Consider the following 14,951-nt stretch of genomic DNA (forward strand, 5'->3'; position numbering starts at 1 on the left):
GCGATGAAACAGTGAATGAAAGTTTTTTGGTGTGTCAGCATAACGCAATATCACCTGTGTTTGACAACGCGAACAGTACCCGTTGTTTCCTTGATTTCGCCTAACAAACAGAGGATGCCCGAAGACGATTGTCAAATATTATGTGCACTGAGAGCGAAATACAGGAAGAGATCTGTAAAAGACTGAGAGATCCGCACAATTATGTTTCAGAAACAAAACTAACGTTTTTCCTCAGGAAGTTGCGTAACGTCGCCGTACTGTAATATTTAACGAACGGCATGCATAAGTCAGGCTGTAGCAATTAACATTGGTAAATGACTAGAATAACTACAGTGCTGAGAAGCTTTTGATAAAGGCGTATCAAGTATGAAAATTATTAGAAAATTAAGGTGGTAGACTCAAGATCACTGGTGTGCCTTACAGATATTACCTCACATATTGCAAATGAATCACTAGTACTTCCTACATCAAATGAAAGAAGTCAGGCCTATATACATACTATATACATAATGAAACCAACAAAATGAAAACTGTGAAATTCTTTAAGCCGCATTATGAAATTTTTACTCAGTGGGCTGGAAATCGTAAGACACATTTAGTTAGGACATCGAGACATAGCAGCTTTATACGAGTAGAAAGCATAGGGCGTTAGTCAGAACAGAAGACAGATCAAATTTGCAAATATAATTGAAGGTGTCAGGCACACGTGCAGTCCTTCACCCTTTATGTTCTGTATTTATACTGAAGATACATATTATTGGTCAAGTTCCGTTTTGATCGCACAAATTTTACATTGCCCTATCACCGGTTTCGGCTACTGCCATCTTCAGGACATAAAATTTTCTGATGAAGGCAAAATCTACACATGTAGGTACATAGTCAGTACCTACATGTATAGATTTTGAAGTTTATACATTTATCAGAAACTTTTATGAGCTGAAGAAGCAGTAGCCGAAACCGGTGACACTAAAATGAAAAATTTATGTGGTCAAATAAAGTGCCACAATATGATCACGAACGCATTTACAGACTTTATGTCTTCAATTTATGAAGACGAATTTAACCATTGTAAAAATGCATCTACTGAGACAATAACTGTACACTGGGAGAACATAAATGCTTTAAATTGCAGACAATTTATCTGTATTAGTTGATCTAAGCACAGCGCTGAAAAAGCAACAAAAGATGTGTAGCAAAACACCAATAGCAGCAAACGCATATACGAGTGCAGAATATAAGACACAAAAATCCACCGATTGCCCCCCACACACGAAAGAACTAGGCTTGCTGCCAGGACTAAGAGACTGGATCCGATGTTCGGGTCCCGCACGTTACAACAGTGGGGAAACGACCGACCGCGTCCGCCAAAAATACCCACCGAACTGGCCCGTGGTTCTGGTCCGGCGCAGAAATCTGCTACTATGTGGCCGGACAACCGAGCGTGAACCTTTGACACCGCCAGCCACTCGTGATGGCGAAACATCTGGAAAATCGTTAAAGAGACGAAGGGCAAAGGTCACGAGACATGACCCAAAAGGTAATATGTCGAAAAGGGGCCACGAAAGCAACAACAATTTTGCATTACTATATTGGTTAATGCTATTCGTGAGTGTGCTTTCTAAATATGACTAAGTTACCTAGAAAGGCAGCTGATACTTTGAAAAAACAGCTGCTGCTTTCTCATTTATGTTACAAACTTGCTGTTTATCACCTGATATATCTTAATGTTTGTATGATTAGTTTTCAATCGTTGAATGTAGGTAATGAGATATTTTCTTAATTTTCTTTTCAAGGACATCTTCAACTTTTGTAGTCGTATCTTCCTCAGCTGCGTGTAATACTACGGTATATTGATAAGATGCCTTGCACAAAATAAAGGCGAAAACTAAAATTGTGTTTTACTCAGTTGCTGTCAGACGGTCCATAAAGTAAAAATTATCAACATACCGTTCCTTTCAAGGGTTTTCCAATTTCTGCCATTTGTTAGGTGGAAACTTGTTACACACATTTGCCCCAGAATACATAACAGCACTCTGAATCCTAGAATAGGAAGCAAAGCCTACACCAAAATTGTTTTTGTGTCCACCATTGTGACTTTGTACATCACTGTTCACCTAAAACCGATTGTCATTATCAGTAACAAAAACAATTCAGGAGTAAATATACTGGGAAGTGAGTGTATGAATTCCATAATCCTCAAAATGGCTCTACGAAACATGCAGTTAATTAGTTCATACAATATTCTTGGTGCTCGCTTCTACTGGGTAAAAATGTATTTACCTTGTGTGGCATACACAGAAGATAAATCCAGTAAAGTAAGTCAACACCCTTGCTATTAGGTCAGCACAATGAGATGCATCTGTAAGGGCAAAATATCCTGAAGTGAGCTCCTTCATTACTTTAGCCAACAGTAGCAGTTTTAACTTGTAATCGAGTTGGAAGCTAAGGCATTTTCATAAAGTTGTATAACTAAATTGTCTGCCGAATTTGCATTAGTGTCCCCTATTGGTACTGGCCTGAGGATGTGTATAACACCCGATTTGAACAAATAATTACTGAATCCACAAACAAATGCTTAATTTCCAGCAACAGACATCTACAAAGAAGCCATGTTAGTTATACTACACATTCCTCATATGGATTTACAAAACAGTAAAAGTTAAGTAAGTACAAACGAGTACAACAATTGATTAATATCAAGGTTGCCAAAACCAATAAAACAGTATCAAATGATATACTTTGTATTTTTTCGGTTCCAACTTCAAAAATTATTGAACTAAGAACGCAAAGGATAGTTACACTCTTGAAAGAAACATTTACAGACGGGAGGAAAATGCAGTAGTATGATCAGAAAAAGCAACGTTCATAATAAAATACCAGCTTACCTTACAAAATGCATACCGAGAAACGAATGTTCAAGTAGTCAGGGTTTATCAGTGGAAGAGCAATCGATAGGGTCAACACATTAGATGGTTTACAGAGAACGGCAGCAAAACCCGTAGTAAAACAATTTTCCTTTCTCGGAAGAATCCAAACAGTCGACTGTAGTTGAGATGATGAAGAAGAAATAAGTTAGAGTCTTGCAAAAGGAGAACTAAAATACAGATATTAAGTGGGTTAAGGGTCATGTAAGCATGTATGAAAATGAATTTGCAGATCAGCTGGCCAAAGAGACATCTGCGATATAAGAGGAGGTTTTCTACAGCAAACGTCACAGAACCTGCGTCAAACATATTCCGAAAAGCAGATCTCGAAGTATGGTAGAATGTCTAGTACCAACCCACAAAGAGAATGATTACAAAAAAATGCTTTCGATAGGTACACCTGATGCTGACTATTAAATTACAAATATGTCCTAACTTCACGGTAATGATAACAGTGTTCCAAAAAATGAAGATTTTTTCTGATACACTGAAAAAAACTTATGTTGCTCTGTGTATGCGAATTGGATGTAATTATATTGTGGATCAGCTTCACTGGTGTGTAGCAGCTTGGACAGAAAAAGGGACACAGTATCGGAAAGTGTAATAATGCAGAACGACAACAACATCAGATATGAAGAGTGAAATACCAAAACTGATTTTAGAGGATTTTGATTCCATCGAATTTCGAAATGTAAGAATTTCACTCACCTATTTGCAGAAAAAACACAAAAGTAATTCTAGGGCAGTAACAACCATAGCGTAATCAATGCGATATTCCCAATAACTTTTCTGTATCTAGAACAATGGTCACAACGAAGTGCATCAATACATTCAGGATTACGCTTTGCAATAGAACACTGAAATCAAATAAAAGAAATCCTTGGGGAACTGAACATAAGTAAATTGGAAGTTAGTTCACTTACATGCGGCAGAAGACCGAAACGAGTATCGCTGACCTTACACTCGCACAGTTCAGTCAGAAAGTAAATTATCTTTCGTAACAGTTTTCTGATGCGAGCGAATGGGATTCACATTGCTGTTCTCTGGAGGGACTGTTTTATATATGATCGCGCACTCTGCAGCGTAATGATGATGAGTGTGTGTGTGGGGTAGGAGGGGGGGAGGGGGGATCTCCTGCAAAACAGTGACTGTGCTCGCTACAACGCGTGTCATTCTCGTCCCATCAGCGAAGGCCACAGTTTATGATAACGAACGCTCCGGGCCTCAAGCAAGAATTACGGTGCTAGAAAGAGCTGTTCAAACAGTGTCAAACGTCAGCGGCTACCTGAACACTTTCTGACAACGTGGACACTGGATCTTAAGAAATACTTACGATGTCACAGTCTATGTCTTCTGCATGAATGAATTACAAAAACATTTGTTGCATTTCAGTTAGCGCATCGATACTGAATGTTTAGCTCGGCGCCAGTTGTAAGTTTCCGGTTCGTGTAGCTTCCGGTAGGGATCTGCCTTATTCGGCTAACTCGTTTGCTGTCTCGTTCGTCACACAACGTGCGCCGAGTCTGGATCTAAACCTACATCTACATGGATACTCTGCAAATCACACTTAAGTGCCTGGCAGAGGGTGCATCAAACCATCTTCACAATAATTCTCTATTACTCTTCTCTCTAACAGCGAGCGGGAAAAACAAATACCTATATCTTTCCGTGCGACTTCTGATTTCCCTTACTTTATTATGATTATCGTTTCTCCCTAGGTAGGTTTGCATCAACAAAATATTTTCTCATTCGCAGCAGAACGTTGGTGATTGAAATTTACTGAGAAGACTCCACCGCAAAGAAAAAGTCTTGTTTTAACTGTGTCCATCCCGTATCCTGTACCATGTCCGTGTCAATCTCTCCCCCATTTCGTGATAATACAAAACGTGCTGCTCTTTGTTGAACTCTCTCGATGCATTCCTTTAATCCTTTCTGGTAAGGATCCCAGACCACGTATCAGTACTCCAAAAGAGGACGGGCAAACGTAGTGTAGGCAGCCTCTTTAATATGTTACATTTTCTACGTGTTCTGCCAATTAAACGCAGTCTTTGGTTTGCCTTCCACACAAAATTTTCTACTTGTTCTATCCAATTTGAATTAATCGTAATTGTAATTCCTAGGTTGTTGTTGTTGTTGTTGTTGTGGTCTTCAGTCCGGAGACTGGTTTGATGTAGCTGTCCATGCTACTCTATCCTGTGCAAGCTTCTTCATCTCCCAGTACCTACTGCAACCTACATCCTTCTGAGTCTGTTTAGTGTACTCAACCCTTGGTCTCCCTCTACGATTATTACCCTCTTCAGAAATACTTTCCTTGCCATTGCCAGTTACATTTTATTTCCTCTCTATTTCGACCATCATCAGTTATTTTGCTCCCCAAATAGCAAAACTCCTTTACTACCTTAAGTGTCTCATTTCCTAATCTAATTCCCGCAGCATCACCCGATTTAATTCGACTACATTCAATTATCCTCGTTTTGCTTTTGTTGATGTTCATCTTATATCCTCCTTTCAAGACATTGTCCCTTCCGTTCAACTGCTCTTCCAGGTCCTTTGCTGTCTCTGACAGAATTACAATGTCATCGGCGAACCTCAAAGTTTTTATCTCTACTCCATGGATTTTAATACCTACTCCGTATTTTTCTTTTGTTTCCTTTACTGCTTGCTCAATATACAGATTGAATAACATCGGGGAGAGGCTACAACCCTGTCTCACTCCCTTCCCAACAACTGCTACCCTTTCATGCCCACTCTTATAACTACCATCTGGCTCCTGTACAAATTGTAAATAGCCTTTCGCTCCCTGTATTTTACCCCTGCCACCTTCAGAATTTTAAAGAGAGTATTCCAGTCAACATTGTCAAAAGCTTTCTCTAAGTCTGCAAATGCTAGAAACGTAGGTTTGCCTTTCCTTAATCTTTCCTCTAAGATAAGTCGTAGGGTCAGTATTGCCTCACGTGTTCCAACATTTCAACGGAATCCAAACTGATCTTCCCCGAGATCGGCTTCTACCAGTTTTTCCATTCGTCTGTAAAGAATTCGCGTTAGTATTTTGCAATCGTGGCTTATTAAACTGATAGTTCGGTAAATTTCACATCTGTCAACACCTGCTTTCGTTGGGATTGGAATTATTATATTATTCTTGAACACTGAGGGTATTTCGTCTGCCTCATACATCTTGCTCACTAAATGGTAGAGTTTTGTTAGGCCTGGCTCTCCTAGGGCTGTCATTAGTTCTAAAGGGATGTTGTCTACTCCCAGCGCCTTGTTTCGACTTAGATCTTTCAGTACTCTGTCAAACTCTTCACGCAGTATCATATCTCCTATTTCATATTCATCTGCATTCTCTTCCATTTCTATAATATTGTCCTGAAGAACATCGCCCTTGTATAGACCCTCTATATACTCGTTGCACCTTTCTGCTTTCCCTTCTTTGCTTAGTACTGAGTTTCCATTTGTGCTCTTGATATTCATGCAAGTCGACCACTTTTCTCCAAAGGTCTCTTTAATTGTCCTGTAGGCAGTATCTGTCTTACCCTTAGTTATATGTCCCTCTACATCCTTACATTTGTCCTCTAGTCATCTCTGCTTAGCCATTTTGCACTTCCTGTCGATCTCATTTTTGAGACGTTTGTATTCCTTTTTGCCTGCTCCATTTACTGCATTTTTGTATTTTCTCCTTTCATCAATTAAATTAAATCTCTCTTCTGTTACCCAAGGATTTCTATTAGCCCTCGTCTTTTTACCTACTTGATCCTCTGCTACCTTCACTATTTCATCTCTCAAAGCTACCCATTCTTCTTCTAGTGTATTTCTTTCCCCCATTCTTATCAATCGCTCCCTAATGCTCTTCCTGAAGCTCTCTACAACCTCTGGTTCTTTCAGTTTATCCAGGTCCCATCTCCTCAGTTTCCAACCTGTTTGCAATTTCTTAAGTTTTAATCTACAGTTCATAACCAATAGATTGTGGTCCACATCTGCCCCTGGAAATGTCTTACAATTTAAAACCTGGTTTCTGAATCTCTGTCTTACCATTATATAATCTATCTGATACCTTCCAGTATCTCCAGGTTTCATCCTAGGTACTTAGTTGAATTTACGGCCTTTAGATTTGACTGATCTATTGTGTAACCGAAGTTAAACGGATTCCTTCCACCACTCATGTGGATGACTTAACACTTTTCATTACGCATCAGTTGCCAATTTTCGAACTATCACATATCTTTCCTGAATCGTTTTTCAATTTCTTTTGATCATTTGATGACTAATAGAGAACAAACGACAGCGTCACCTGCAAACTACGCAACGCGGCTGCTGACATTGTCTCCTAAATCGTTTATATAGATAAGGAACAACACAGGGCCAATAACACTACCTAGAGGCACGCCAGAAATCACTTCTGTTTTACTCGATGACTTTCCGTCAGTTACTGCGAACTGTGACCTCTATGACAGGAAATCACGAATCCAGTCACATAGCAGAGACGATATTCCATAAGCACGAAATGTCACTATTAGCCTCTTCTGTGGTGCAGTGTCTAGAAATACGGAATCAATTTGAAATCCCTTATCAATAGCAGTCAACAGTTCGTGTGTTTAAACAGCTAGTTGTGCTTCACAAGAACGATGCTTTCCAAGTTACTCGTACTGGCAGCTGTTCTTGATTCGAATTCTGAAATATTTAATTCGTCTTCTTTGGTGAAGGAATTTTGAAAGGCTGTTTTTAGTAACTCTGCCTTCGCAGCACTGTCGTCGATAGTACTCCATTATTATCGCGCGGAGAAGGCACTGACTGTCTTGCAGGTAGCATACTTTACATGCAACTAAAATCTCTTTGGATTTCCTTCTTGGTTTTGAGACAAAATTTCGTTGTGGCAACTATTAAGCATCTCGCATTAAATTCTGCTCTAAATTTGGAGATTTTGAGTTCGTTTAAGTTTCGCATGTTTTTTCGTTGTTTTTACAACAGCGTTCTGGCCCGTTTTGTATACCAAGGGGGATCAGCTCCGTTGTTTGTGAATTTATTTGGTATAAATCTCTCAATTGTTGTCGATACTATTTCTTTGAATACGAGCCACATGTGGTCTACACTTACATTATTAATTTGGAAGGAACGGAGATTGTCTCTCAGGAAGACATCAAGTGAGTTTTATCTGCTTTTTTGAATATTTTCGTTTATGTTTGGAGAAATTGGGGGTTACAACATTCAATCTCCCAACGACAACCCTGCGTTCACTAATTCCTCTATTCGTTTTGACGCTCGTTACTGGGTCAGGATTAGTTGTTGCTGAGAACTCAAGTGTGTTTTCACAACCGTTTACTATTCACGTGGGCTCATTAACTAGTCGAAATAATCTTCAGAGAATACGTTTAGCATAATTCCAGATGATGTTTTATGCGTTCTTCCGTATTTGTAATGTATTTTCGCCAACATATCGAGGATAAATTAAAGTCAGCACCAACTACGAGGGCTATTCTGAAAGTAAGGTCCGATCGGTCACGAAATGGAAACGACTATGAAAATCCGATAAAGCTTTGCACAGATGTGTTGGGTAGTGTCTCTAGTATAACCCCAGTTAGCATCACGTCGCTCTTCTCATTTCTGAGCTCGCAGTGAGTGCGTAAAGATGTCTAGAAAATAGTGTCTGCCGCCAAGTACGGGGGCCTGGTGAGAAATTTCCCCTGAAGCTATGCAGCTAACATTACATAACTGTCGTGCTGTTTCGTCTTCAAGACAATTCTCAGCCGCATTCTGCAGGGGCAATGAAGATGCTCCTGCATCGTTTTCAAATGGAAATGTGAGATTACCCACACTACAGCCCGTAATTGTCTCCCTCTGAGTTTCAGCTCAGGTCACATGAACCGCTGGTTATGAAGACAACATTTCGGCACAAGACAACGAGCCGTAGGCCAGCGTAGAGAATTGGCGGAGAGCACTGGCGGCTGCCTTCTATAGCGAGGGTATGGGAAAGTTGGTACAACGCTACGACAGACGTCTAAGTCGGGTCGGCGACTATGGAGATAAGTAGCTGCAAGGTGTATCTAACTGTTGCAAATAAAACATTTTTGATTTTTACCGTGGTTTCCATTTCGCGACCTATCGGACCTTACTTTCGGAATAGCCCTCGTATAATTGTATGAGTCGGGTAAGTTTTTGAAATTAAACGCGTTTTCTTTGAACCTTTCAGCAACTGTATCATCTGAGTTGGGAAATCGGTAAAAGGATCACCGGCCGCTGTGGCCGAGTGGTTCTAGGCGCTTCAGTCCGGAACCGCGCTGCTGCTACGGTCGCAGGTTCGAATCCTGCCTCGGGCATGGATGTGTGTGATGTCCTTAGGTTAGTTAAGTTTAAGTAGAGACTGATGACCTCAGATTTTAAGTCCCGTAGTGATTAGAGCCATTTGAACCGTTTTTGTAAAAGGATCCAGGTATTATTTTATTTCGGTTGCCAAGAATGACCAGTGCTCATACCAACTCACAGTAATTATCTGCTTCAACTTCGCTACAAGATAACTACTTCTAACAGCAAAAAGCACGCCACCTCCAAATGTGTTTCGCCTATGCTTTCGGAACACTGTTAGGGTCTTCGCAAAAACTTCGGCTTAACTTGTCTCCTGATTTAGCCAGCTTTCAGCGCCTACAACCATTTGAGCATCAGTGCTTTCTATTAGCGCTTGGAGCTGTGGATGGCGACAACATAGTAACTAAAGGCGTTTTACGTTCTCCGTTTGAACGGGTGCAGTTCAATCACATCGCACGTCAGAGATACGAGAATAATGTCAAAAGTACGGCGTCCTATTTTTTATAAGTACACAGGCCTGTTTATTTCTACAATGGTTTATATCAGTTTACAGCTTGAACATTTAGCTATTTTTCGACATAATCACCATTTATGTCGATGCATTTTTGTAGACGCTGAGGCAGTTTTTGTATGCCCATGTCATACCAGCTCGCCGCCATGCTGTTCAGAAATTTATGAACCTCTTCTTCACCTAGTCGTCGGAGCTGAATCGCTTTCCGGCCCCACGTTCTTTTAACCTAGGGAACAGGTGACAGTCACTGGGCGCCAAGTCAGGACTATAGTGTGGGTGGGTGATTATGTTCCACTGAAACTGTTGCAGGAGAGCAACGGTATGCCGAGCGATGTGTGGGGAGCGTTGTCATGGAGAAAGTGTATGCCCTTGCTCAACATTCCTCCCGTTCTGAATTGCTCGTTTGAGTTTTTTCAGAGTCTCACAGTACCTGTCAGCGTTAATTGTGGTCCCAGTGATTCGGCTCCGACGACGAGGTGAAAGAAGAGGTTCATAACTTTCTGAACAGCGAACTGGTATGACAGTGGCATACGAAAACTGCCACAGCGTCTACAAAAATTCATCGATAGAAATGATGATTATGTCGAAAAATAGCTAAATGTTCAAGCTGTAAACTGATGTAAACCATTATAGAAATAAAACGGTCTATGTACTTAGAAAATATAGGAGACCTTACTTTTGGGATTACCCTCGTATGAAAAATGACTAACTCGCTTATGGTACGAAGTTTTGATTTCCGTGAACTATGTGTAAAACACTGCTGAATACCCTCTACGTTTTGAACTGGTACACTTGTACCTCGTTTCAATGGTGGCACGAACGACAGAGTGGCTGACATCGAAATAAGTGACCATGGGTTAGAAAATCAACCGAAATTGCTCAGCAGACCACTGGGCCTGATGGAATACCAGTACGATTCCACATGCCCCTCTTACAGTACAGCGAGCAACGAATTATTCCTGATGATTGGAAACGACTACAAGTCGTTCCCGTTTTCAAGAACGGCCACCGAACAGACGCACGAAACCATAGCCCCATGTCTCAGACGTCGGCCAGTTATAGAATTTGTTGTTATATACTCGCATATAATGACATTTCCGCAGGCCGAAAATCTTTAGGAACCAACATTGGTTTCGAAAACAACGGTCGCGTGAAAATCAGCTAGCTCTATTAGTCTACGAGACACAGAAAGCAGTAGATACAGGGTCCAGGTAGATGCCGTGTTCTTTCACTTCCGGGAGACTTTCGGTATAGTTCCGCACTGCTACCCAATGAACAGAATTCGAGGGTGCGGAATACCGGACCCGTTGTGTGACTGGACTGAAGAGTTTCTGGCAAACAGAACACAGCGTGTTATTCTGAAGGAAGGGAAGTTTCCTGACGTAAAAGTAACTTCAGGCGCGCCTTAGGGGAGTGTTATACGACCGTTACTTTTCACAATATATAAATGAGCTAGCAGATATGTCGGACATTCTACGAGAGTTTTCGCTGACGGTGCTGGCATAGACAGAGCAGTCGCTGCAGGGGGACCTGTAGAGGGCCGACGCTTATTACAGGCAGTCGCGATTAATCCTCAACATAAACAAATGCAAAGTATCGGAAATACATAGACAGAAATACTCCGTATTCTACGATCAGGCAATTGCAGGACAAGCACTGGAAGCAGTTAGTTCCATAAAATACCTAATAGCATGCGTACGGAGCGATCTGACCTGGAACGACCATATAAAACAAACCGCTGGTAGAGTAGATGGCAGACAGATTCATCATAAGAATCCTCAGGACATGTAGTCCATCAACAAAGGAAGTCGCTTACAAAACACTCTTGTGTTTTACTGCTAGACAGTACGAGTTGCGCACCAGATAGGACTAATAGAAGATCCAAAGAAGAGCAGCATGTTTCGTTACAGGTCCATTTAGCAAACGCGAAAGCGTCGCCGTTGTGATCAACCAACTCCAGCGACAGAGGCTGGAAGAGTGGACTTCTGCCTCACGTTATGGCATAATTGTTACAGTTCCGAGTGCGTACATTCTTAGCAGAGTCAACAAATATATTTCTTTCTCCGACGTATATCTCCCGGAAAGGCCATGAAGATAAAATTATTGTGATTTCAGCTGACACGGAGGCTTACCGGCTATTGTTCTTAACGAGAACTATTCGCGACTGGAACAGGGGAGGGGGAGTACGAAGCTAGTGGTTAGCGTTGCCGCCTCTGAATCACGGGGTCCCGTGCTCGATTCCCGGCCGGGTCGGGGATGGGAATTTTCTCTGCCCGAGGGATGGGTGTATGTATTGTTCTCATCATTTCATCATCATCATCATCATCATCATCATCGTGACAGTGGCTAGGTTGGACTACGTAAAGGTTGTAACATTATACGGAAGCTATTTACCGCGCAGTTGAGCGCCCCACAAGCCATACATCATCATCATCATCAGGACGGGGCCGGCCGCGGTGGTCTAGCGGTTCTAGGCGCTCAGTCCGGAGCCGCGCGACTGCTACGGTCGCAGGTTCGAATCCTGCCTCGGGCATGGATGTATGTGATGTCCTTAGGTTAGTTAGGTTTAAGTAGTTCTAAGTTCTAGGGGACTGACGTCCTCAGCAGTTGAGTCCCATAGTGCTCAGAGCCATTTGAACCAGCCATCAGGACGGGTGGGAAGTGAAAGAGGTAGCCAAGACACCCTCTGCCACACACCGCAGGGTGGCTTGCGGACTGCAGATGTAGATTTTGTTGTTGTTGTTATGGTCTTCAGTCCAGAGACTGGTTTGATGCAGCTCTCCATGCTACTCTATCCTGCGCAAGGACCTTCATCTCCGAATAACTACTGCAACCTACATCGTTCTGAATCTGCTTAGTGTATTCATCTCTTGGTCTCGGTCTACGATTTTTACCCTGCACGCTGACCCCCAATACTAAACTGGTGATCCCTTGATGCCTCAGAACATGGCCTACCAACCGATCCCTTGTTGTAGTCAAGTTGTGCCACAAACTCCCCTCCCCAATTCTGTTCAATACCTCCTCATTGGTTATGTGATCTACTCATCTAATACTTAGCATTCTACTGTAGCACCACATTTCGAAAGCTTCTATTCTCTTCTTGTCCAATTTATCTTCCATGTTTCACTTCCATACATGGCTACACTCCATAGAAATACTTTCAGAAACGACTTCCTGACACTTAAATCTATACTCGATGTTAACAAATTTATCTTCTTCATAAACGCTTTCCTTGCCATTGCCAGTCGACATTTTATATCCTCTCTATTTCGACCATCATCAGTTATTTTGTTCCCCAAATAGCAAAACTCATCTACTACTTTAAGCGTCTCATTTCCTAATCTAATTCCCTCAGCATCACCAGACTTAATTCGACTACATTCCATTATCCTCGTTTTGCTTTTGTTGGTGTTCATCTTATATCCTCCTTCAAGACACTATCCATTCCGTTCAACTGCTCTTCCAAGTCTTTTGCTGTCTCTGACAGAATTACAATGTCATCGGCGAACCTCAAAGTTTTTATTTCTTCTCCATGGATTTTAATACCTACTCCGAACTTTTCTTTTGTTTCCTTTACTGCTTGCTCAATATACAGATTGAATAACATCGGAGATAGGCTACAGCCCTGTCTCACTCCCTTCCCTACCACCGCTTCCCTTTCATTCCCCTCGACTCTTATAACTGCCATCTGGCTTCTGTACTAATTGTAAATAGCCTTTCGCTCCTGTATTTTACCCCTGCCGCCTTCAGAATTTGAAAGAGAGTATTCCAGTCAACATTGTCAAAAGCTTTCTCTAAGTCTACAAATGCTAGAAAGGTAGGTTTGCCTTTTATTAATCTGTTTTCTAAGATAAGTCGTAGGGTCAGTATTTCCCCACGTGTTCCAACATTTCTACGGAATCCAATCTTATACATCTTGCTCACCAGATGGTAGAGTTTTGTCAGGTCTGGTAGATGTAGAACTGTGTATATCGTCTTCCATAAACAACCAGTAGTTTGAAATCGGTGCTGTTATGCTCGAAAGCTTTGAGGGTGCAGTGCCGTACCCTGCAACTAATGACCTCGCATACAATATTCATAGTAACGTCAGGCCTTTTGCAGATGATGCATTTATATATATTGAAGTTCTGACTGAAAGAAGCTGCATAAATATTCAGTGAGATCTTGATAAGATTTCAAAGTGGTGCAAAGATTCGTAACATGCTTTAAACGTTCAGAAAAGTAAAATTGTACGCCTCACAAAACGAAGAAACGTAGTATCCTAAGACTATAATATCAATGAGTTACTGTTGGATTCAGTCAATACAACAAAATGCCTGGGTAAAACACTTTGTGGGTATACGAAATGTAATGATCATATAGGGCCAATGGTGGGTAAAGAAGGCGGTAGACTTTGGTTTATTTTTAGAATACTGGGGAAGTTCAATCAGTCTACAAAGGAGATTGCTTACGTATCACTTGTGTGACCGGCTCTAGAATATTGCTCAAATATTTGGGACTCGTACAAGATAGAACCAACAGGGAATATAGAACGTATACAGGAAAGGGCAGCATAAATGGTCACACGTTTGTTTATGTGACCGTTGAACAGGGATACTGAAGGAACTGAACTGGCACACTTTTAGACGTAAACTGTCCCAAGAAAGTCTGTTAACAAAGTTTCAAGAACCGACTTTAAATTATGACCCTAGCAATATACTACGATCCCCTACGTATCGCTCACATAGGGATCGTGAGAATCAGATTAGAATAATTACTGCGCGCACAGAGGCTTTCAGACAATCATGTTTCCCGCGCTCCTTACGCGGATGGAATGGGAAGAAACCCTAATAACTGGTATAATGGGACATACCCTCTTCCATGCACCTCACAGTGTTTTGAAGGGTATAGATGTAGTTAACTGAACTGCAGCGGTTGAAATGTCTTTTGTTCTTGTGCTGTCACCGCCCCTCCTCAGCTGATATTGTACATTATACCGTATAAGCTGTAGCAGGTGGATGCCTACGGGCAACTTGCAGCTGCCGCTAAGCTAAACATTTAGTTTCTATGCGTGAACTAAAATCATTCTCAAGTTTCTATCTTCATTCACTTCATTCATATACAAGACGAACTTTCTGAAACTGCTTGCACTTTAAATCTTCATCTTCTCCTATTGTTAGTGCTCTAACTGTATGGTCAATACATAACAGTTAAGGGGAGGTAAGGATGAAATTTCAATC

The 14,951-nt window shown here is 41.4% G+C and overlaps 1 protein-coding gene across 1 annotated transcript in view; it reads right to left on the minus strand.

Moving 5' to 3' along the window:
* Window positions 1-3,947, minus strand: part of LOC126203564 (cytochrome P450 6k1-like) — a 71,829-nt gene extending 67,882 nt beyond the window's left edge. The window contains exon 1 of the mRNA XM_049937890.1: window positions 3,848-3,947. The gene's annotated coding sequence lies outside the window, so the exon portion shown is untranslated. The remainder of the gene's footprint in view (window positions 1-3,847) is intronic.
* Window positions 3,948-14,951: the final 11,004 nt, after the last annotated feature.

This window comes from Schistocerca nitens, chromosome 9, assembly GCF_023898315.1.
Source record: "Schistocerca nitens isolate TAMUIC-IGC-003100 chromosome 9, iqSchNite1.1, whole genome shotgun sequence".
In the NCBI taxonomy this organism is placed as follows: Eukaryota; Metazoa; Arthropoda; class Insecta; order Orthoptera; family Acrididae; genus Schistocerca; species Schistocerca nitens.